This window comes from Gobius niger (genome assembly GCF_951799975.1).
Source record: "Gobius niger genome assembly, chromosome: 24".
In the NCBI taxonomy this organism is placed as follows: Eukaryota; Metazoa; Chordata; class Actinopteri; order Gobiiformes; family Gobiidae; genus Gobius; species Gobius niger.
In genome coordinates, this window is record NC_136875.1 from 9,820,408 (window position 1) to 9,826,718 (window position 6,311).

Below are 6,311 nucleotides of genomic sequence, written 5' to 3' on the forward strand. Positions count from 1 at the left end.
GTGACAGGAATCAGTTTATGGAATAAACTCCAGAAAGAAGTGAAAAAGTCAGAAACTCTCCTGGAGTTTAAAATACACACAAAAGTGTGAAGTTGTACAATAAGTGCATTAAATCTTCAGATTCACAGAATCTACACAGTGCATCTTTGAAAAAGTAGAGATACCTTTCAGTTCTGCTTCTAATATTTAGTCGACATGATTGGTCTTTATTTGGAAAAAAAGGAAACTATTTACTTTGAAATGAAAAAATGTATAGGTTTTTGACAGCATTTGGCTAGATATCCAGTTAGGATTAAGACTGACTTAAGAAATCCAGGAGGCTTTCATAGATTCATTCATTTCTATATTCTTCAAATTTAAACAACCATTTTCAAACAAGTTGTACATATGTTGTCTTTTTATCTTATCAGGTTTGTCATTCCAAATCCCCAAACTTTTAAGCTACAATGTTAAAAAAGTATGAAGTACTTGGACATGAATAATGTGGGATATTTGATTTGAACAAACATGAATACGACGGTTTGTTTCTTTTTGACCATTTGTAAACATTCAAGAATACGAAGGTTCTGTATTTTATATATTGAAAAAACTGAATATAGAATACAAAAACATCTGTTAATACTGACTAAATATATGTATGTAGACATAAATACATACCATTTTCCAAAGGACAACAGTGTGAAGTGTAAAGTGTGAAGTAACAAAAGGGGCAGATATTATAAGACTTGTTCTTCTCCTCTGCTCCGTTTCATTCATACTGCGTTGGCGGTTTTATTGTGATTGCATAACATCACTTTTGAATGAAATAAAGAAAGAAAATGAAATGATAAAGAAAAATAGATGGCTAACGGCTATAGGGAAAATACAGTGAGCAGGTTAACTGACTGAAAAGTATCCTGGACTAGCCTACTTGCCAACGCCACTTTGTCATTTTATTTCTTCTTTATATTTCTTTTATAACATTCTAAAGAGAATCTAGTTTAAAATGGAGGTGTAAGAATTCTAGTCAAAGGGCAGTTTTTTGTCTTGGTTTCTTCCCAGCTAATACTGTGTCTCTGTTATTACTGGGACAATCCACATGAACCAAAAACTATCACTTTTCACTGTCTTTGTTGGCACATTTGAACTAAGATCTAATCGTTTTCAAATAAAGGTGTCCGAAAGTGGAGACAATATTCAAAAACATTTGTGTGACGCTGGTCGTAGAAAAGACTTTCAGCCGTAAGATGAATGTGGCAGGTTTGTGAATCTAGTGATTTCCAAATAATGATCAATGTCAACAATTGTCAATTTTCTTTTTGCAACCTATTGACTCGATATTCATTTTGATTCTTGGATTGCGGTAAGCTATTGTTGTAAATAGTGGGTGTGTCCACAGAAAAACTACATGTTTCATAAAACTGGAGTCAAAACATATACAATAGGCCAGGATGAATGAGAGTGTGTTTGAGAGTGCGCATGGCTAGAATCAGGTGTGGTTTGTTCATTAACATGCACTGAACCAAATAGCCTTTAGCTTCAAGGTTTCAACCATCTACATTCATAAACGCAGAAGTCTCCTCCGACAAGCTTACAGCCGCGTGAGTGAAGAAGCTTCAAAAATGTCAAGTTTGAAGCTGCCAGACGGGGTAAACAAAGGTAAGAAGTACTTCTTTCATTTTATTTATTTGTTTATTTATTTATCAGGGACGATACAATCAACATAGTTACAATTAATATTTGCAGCTGATGCGATGCATGAAGAGCTTGTAGCTAGTGCTAGTTCGCAGCTCATGTCCCTGGTTGGGCCTTTCTACACAGTTTACAATAATAAAATACATAAATACAACATTTGTATAAAACTTTGTCAGTCACACGTCCTTTACCACTATCGGAACAAATGTTCTATTACAGGGCAGGCAAGTGTGCTTGGTCGAGGGTCGATTTTCTTCATAGTAAAAAGAGTAAAAAATTAAAACTTACAAATGCCAATGCTGTGCCTAGTATATGACCTCATTTGGTGTTCTGTGTGGTCCTCCTCGCGCAGTGGTCCTCCTCGCACAGTGGTCCTCGCGCAGTGGTCCTCGCGCAGTGGTCCTCCTCGCGCAGTGGTCCTCCTCGCGCAGTGGTCCTCCTCGCGCAGTTGTCCTCCTCATGCAGTTGTCCTCCTCATGCAGTTGTCCACCTCGCGCAGTTGTCCGACTCGTGCAGTGGTCCTCCTCGTGCAGTTGTCCTCCTTGCGGAGTGGTCCTCCTCGCGCAGTTGTCCTCCTCGCGCAGTTGTCCTCCTCGCGCAGTGGTCCTCCTCGCGGAGTTGTCCTCCTCGCGCAGTGGTCCTCCTCATGCAGTTGTCCTCCTTGCGGAGTGGTCCTCCTCGCGCAGTTGTCCTCCTCGCGCAGTGGTCCTCCTCATGCAGTTGTCCTCCTCGCGGAGTGGTCCTCATGCAGTTGTCCTCCTCGCGCAGTTGTCCTCCTCGCGCAGTTTTCCTCCTCGCGCAGTTGTCCTCCTCGCGCAGTGGTCCTCCTCGTGCAGTTGTCCTCCTCGTGCAGTGGTCCTCCTCGTGCAGTTGTCCTCCTCGCGCAGTTGTCCTCCTCGCGGAGTTGTCCTCCTCGCGCAGTGGTCCTCCTCGTGTTGTCCACCTCGCGGAGTTGTCCTCCTCGCGGAGTTGTCCTCCTCGCGCAGTTTTCCACCTCGCGCAGTTGTCCTCCTCGCGCAGTTTTCCTCCTCGCGCAGTGGTCCTCCTCGCGCATTGGTCCTCCTCGCGCAGTGGTCCTCCTCGCGCAGTGGTCCTCCTCGCGCATTGGTCCTCCTCGTGCAGTGGTCCTCCTCGTGCAGTTGTCCTCCTCGTGCAGTTGTCCTCCTCGTGCAGTTGTCCTCCTCGTGCAGTTGTCCTCCTCGTGCAGTTGTCCTCCTCGTGCAGTGGTCCTCCTCGCGCAGTTTTCCACCTCGCGCAGTTGTCCTCCTCGCGCAGTTTTCCTCCTCGCGCAGTGGTCCTCCTCGCGCATTGGTCCTCCTCGCGCAGTGGTCCTCCTCGCGCAGTGGTCCTCCTCGCGCAGTGGTCCTCCTCGTGCAGTGGTCCTCCTCGTGCAGTTGTCCTCCTCGCGCAGTGGTCCCCCTCGCGCAGTTGTCCTCCTCATGCAGTTGTCCTCCTCGTGCAGTTGTCCTCCTCGCGGAGTTGTCCTCCTCGTGCAGTTGTCCTCCTCATGCAGTTGTCCTCCTCATGCAGTTGTCCTCCTCATGCAGTTGTCCTCCTCATGCAGTTGTCCTCCTCGCGCAGTTGTCCTCCTCGCGGAGTTGTCCTCCTCGTGGAGTTGTCCTCCTCGCGCAGTTGTCCTCCTCATGCAGTTGTCCTCCTCATGCAGTTGTCCTCCTCGCGCAGTTGTCCACCTCGCGGAGTTGTCCTCCTCGCGCAGTTGTCCTCCTCATGCAGTTGTCCTCCTCGCGCAGTGGTCCCCCTCGCGCAGTGGTCCTCCTCGCGCAGTTGTCCTTCTCGTGCAGTGGTCCTCCTCGCGCAGTGGTCCCCCTCGCGCAGTTGTCCTCCTCGCGCAGTGGTCCTCCTCGTGCAGTGGTCCTCCTCGCGCAGTTGTCCTCCTCGCGCAGTGGTCCCCCTCGCGCAGTGGTCCTCCTCGCGCAGTTGTCCCCCTCGCGCAGTTGTCCTCCTCGCGCAGTTGTCCTCCTCGCGCAGTGGTCCCCCTCGCGCAGTGGTCCTCCTCGCGCAGTTGTCCTCCTCGTGCAGTGGTCCTCCTCGCGCAGTGGTCCCCCTCGCGCAGTTGTCCTCCTCGCGCAGTGGTCCTCCTCGTGCAGTGGTCCTCCTCGTGCAGTGGTCCTCCTCGCGCAGTGGTCCCCCTCGCGCAGTTGTCCTCCTCGTGCAGTTGTCCTCCTCGCGCAGTTGTCCCCCTCGCGCAGTGGTCCTCCTCGCGCAGTTGTCCTCCTCGTGCAGTTGTCCCTCTCGTGCAGTTGTCCTCCTCGCGCAGTTGTCCTCCTCATGCAGTTGTCCTCCTCATGCAGTTGTCCTCCTCGCGCAGTGGTCCTCCTCGCGCAGTTGTCCTCCTTGCGCAGTTGTCCTCCTCATGCAGTTGTCCTCCTCATGCAGTTGTCCTCCTCGCGCAGTTGTCCTCCTCGTGCAGTGGTCCTCCTCGCGCAGTTGTCCTCCTTGCGCAGTTGTCCTCCTCATGCAGTTGTCCTCCTCGTGCAGTTGTCCTCCTCATGCAGTTGTCCTCCTCATGCAGTTGTCCTCCTCGCGCAGTGGTCCTCCTCGCGCAGTTGTCCTCCTTGCGCAGTTGTCCTCCTCATGCAGTTGTCCTCCTCATGCAGTTGTCCTCCTCGTGCAGTGGTCCTCCTCGCGCAGTTGTCCTCCTTGCGCAGTTGTCCTCCTCATGCAGTTGTCCTCCTCATGCAGTTGTCCTCCTCGTGCAGTTGTCCTCCTCATGCAGTTGTCCTCCTCATGCAGTTGTCCTCCTCGCGCAGTGGTCCTCCTCGCGCAGTTGTCCTCCTTGCGCAGTTGTCCTCCTCATGCAGTTGTCCTCCTCATGCAGTTGTCCTCCTCGCGCAGTTGTCCTCCTCGTGCAGTGGTCCTCCTCGCGCAGTTGTCCTCCTCATGCAGTTGTCCTCCTCGCGCAGTTGTCCTCCTTGCGCAATTGTCCTCCTCGCGCAGTTGTCCTCCTCGCGCAGTGGTCCTCCTCGTGCAGTTGTCCTCCTCGTGCAGTTGTCCTCCTCGCGGAGTTGTCCTCCTCGCGCAGTGGTCCTCCTCGTGCAGTTGTCCTCCTCGCGCAGTTGTCCTCCTCGCGGAGTTGTCCTCCTCGCGGAGTGGTCCTCCTCGTGTTGTCCTCCTCGCGGAGTTGTCCTCCTCGCGGAGTTGTCCTCCTCGCGCAGTGGTCCTCCTCGTGCAGTTGTCCTCCTCGTGCAGTGGTCCTCCTCGCGCAGTTGTCCTCCTCGCGGAGTGGTCCTCCTCGTGCAGTTGTCCTCCTCGTGGAGTTGTCCTCCTCGTGGAGTTGTCCTCCTCGTGCAGTTGTCCTCCTCATGCAGTGGTCCTCCTCGCGCATTGGTCCTCCTCGTGCAGTGGTCCTCCTCGTGGAGTTGTCCTCCTCGTGCAGTTGTCCTCCTCGTGGAGTTGTCCTCCTCGCGGATTTGTCCACCTCGTGTAGTGGTCCCCCTCGTGGAGTTGTCCTCCTCGTGCAGTTGTCCTCCTCGTGGAGTTGTCCTCCTCGCGCAGTTGTCCTCCTCGCGCAGTTGTCCTCCTCGCGGAGTTGTCCTCCTCGCGCAGTGGTCCTCCTCGTGCAGTTGTCCTCCTCGCGCAGTTGTCCTCCTCGCGGAGTTGTCCTCCTCGCGGAGTGGTCCTCCTCGTGTTGTCCTCCTCGCGGAGTTGTCCTCCTCGCGGAGTTGTCCTCCTCGCGCAGTGGTCCTCCTCGTGCAGTTGTCCTCCTCGTGCAGTGGTCCTCCTCGCGCAGTTGTCCTCCTCGCGGAGTGGTCCTCCTCGTGCAGTTGTCCTCCTCGTGGAGTTGTCCTCCTCGTGGAGTTGTCCTCCTCGTGCAGTTGTCCTCCTCATGCAGTGGTCCTCCTCGCGCATTGGTCCTCCTCGTGCAGTGGTCCTCCTCGTGGAGTTGTCCTCCTCGTGCAGTTGTCCTCCTCGTGGAGTTGTCCTCCTCGCGGATTTGTCCACCTCGTGTAGTGGTCCCCCTCGTGGAGTTGTCCTCCTCGTGCAGTTGTCCTCCTCGTGGAGTTGTCCTCCTCGCGGATTTGTCCACCTCGTGCAGTGGTCCTCCTCGCGCAGTTGTCCTCCTCGCGCAGTTGTCCTCCTCGCGCAGTTGTCCTCCTCGTGCAGTTGTCCCTCTCGTGCAGTTGTCCTCCTCATGCAGTTGTCCTCCTCATGCAGTTGTCCTCCTCGCGCAGTGGTTCCCCTCGTGCAGTGGTCCCCCTCGCGCAGTGGTCCTCCTCGCGCAGTGGTCCTCCTCGTGCAGTGGTCCTCCTCGCGCAGTTGTCCTCCTCGTGCAGTTGTCCCTCTCGTGCAGTTGTCCTCCTCATGCAGTTGTCCTCCTCGCGCAGTGGTCCTCCTCGCGCAGTTGTCATCCTCGCGCAGTTGTCCTCCTCGCGCAGTGGTCCTCCTCGCGCAGTGGTCCTCCTCGCGCAGTGGTCCTCCTCGCGCAGTTGTCATCCTCGCGCAGTTGTCCTCCTCGCGCAGTGGTCCTCCTCGTGCAGTTGTCCTCCTCGCGCAGTGGTCCTCCTCGTGCAGTGGTCCTCCTCGCGCAGTTGTCCTCCTCGTGTTGTCCTCCTCGCGGAGTTGTCCTCCTCGTGCAGTTGTCCTCCTCGTGTTGTCCACCTCGCGGAGTTGTCCTC